The sequence below is a fragment of the Adiantum capillus-veneris genome, chromosome 18, assembly GCF_014529385.1.
Source record: "Adiantum capillus-veneris isolate H3 chromosome 18, ASM1452938v2, whole genome shotgun sequence".
Lineage (NCBI taxonomy): Eukaryota > Viridiplantae > Streptophyta > Polypodiopsida > Polypodiales > Pteridaceae > Adiantum > Adiantum capillus-veneris.
Window position 1 is genome coordinate 141653334 of NC_140948.1, and position 1740 is coordinate 141655073.

Genomic DNA, 1740 nt, shown 5'->3' on the forward strand with positions numbered 1-1740 from the left:
TAAGTGGTCGAACGCATCCTTTAGGGAATAAATTTATCATTGACAATCGATCGGACACCACAATTCACTCTGCCCCATTGTAATATTGTTATACATGTAATGAAGACACATATATTCGGGGAGACTCTCGTTATATGGATATCCTACTCGGAATGGCTGAGTCAGACAACATGATTGGGTACATGTAACAACAACTATAGATACATGGGGAACTAGAGGAACAACCTGGGTAACACCAGATGGGAAAGAGATACCACAAATTGTACCAGTAAACATGTTAGGTGTAGCGCATGTAACCTCCGATGATAAAAGAGAGGCACACCTACCTGAGAGTGAAACTGTTGATTTCTCTAAGGATTCAGACCAATACACCTCAAAAACGGAATCTCAAGGAGAAATTGATTCAAAGATAGAGGAAACAACCACTGAACCAAGTCTACAAACTAAACACTCAAGGCCTAGTACAACCGTCTATGGTAATTTATCGGATAGTGAAGAGAATACAAGCGAAAACCTATAAGGCAAGTCAGGTTCAAACGTTTACCAAAATCAAAACCTCAACAAGAAACAAAGGTCATATAAGAGGCGATGATATCGAGCAAATGTGAGAGCCAAGATAAACAAAGAAAGATCTACTACATAATGGCTTAGCTATGTAGGTGCATGTGATGCTCATCAAAAGCTAGTAGACAATTGGGGTGAACATCTCTAGAGTGTCATGTGGTGCAGCCCGCAACCCATTCACCTTGCTCAATTGGAGATTACCGAGCCAAAATTGAGTCGAACCATAAGAAGGCGTCAAAACCAAGAATTAGCACAACAACAAAAGGAGGCACACCTAAAGGAAAGGTCCCTATCAGATCAAAAGCCTACTGACTTACATCCGGCTCCTAAACATTTTAAATCTTACACCATGGGGGAGCAAAAAGTTGTGTACACCAAAGCTCAATGAATGCCTACCGATGGAAGCAGTGGAGTCTATGATGGTCTAGCAGTAGTTAAAGAGATATAATAAGCAGAACCAGGTGAAGAGTCTAAACAGATCTTTATTGCTCAAGACCTTATTAAAACTAAAGAGGTTGTACTTAAGGAGCTCCTCAAGGAATACAAGGATATCTTTGCTTGGACATATCATGACATGAAGGGCGTTCCACCTTCTGTGGTGCAACATACAATTCCCATGATCAGCATTGCTAACCCCGTCTAACAGCGACCCTATCAAAAAAAAAAATTCGACACACCAGAGGGCCCACAGGGGGAGGTGCTTATCCCTTCCAAATATTAGCCATGTTACATGGTCGGGCAAGGGCCGCGTACCATCGGGCAAGAGCCACGCGTAGGCATCACCATGGCCACCTAATTGATGCACCACATGCTGGGAACGACGGAGAGAACTCGTAGCAACCAGCTAGGAACCTCCTCCTCGGGTGACCCAGCCCAGGAGGAGGATGCACTCGAGTGTCCAAGGGCAAGAGCCCTAGCAACGTGAACACCAGGTGAGCACAAGGTGTCCCTCTAGAGTGTGACCCAACAGGGGATTTGAACCCACAACCCGTAGGTTGAGAGGCCAAAGCCTTACCGTTAGACCAACTCTTTGGGGACAACGACCCTATCAATTGAATCCTAAGTAGACAAGAATTGTACAAGAGGATTGAAAAACGTATTCAATGTAGATTCATATACCCTATTGAGCACTCAGAATGTGTTTCTTCGATAGTCATTGTGCCAAAAAAGAATGGA

At 43.7% G+C, this 1740-nt stretch overlaps 1 pseudogene; it reads left to right on the top strand.

Annotated features, from left to right (window-relative positions):
• Positions 1-274: 274 nt before the first annotated feature.
• Positions 275-1207, top strand: LOC147436545 (uncharacterized; annotated as a pseudogene).
• The last annotated feature ends 533 nt before the right edge of the window (positions 1208-1740 follow it).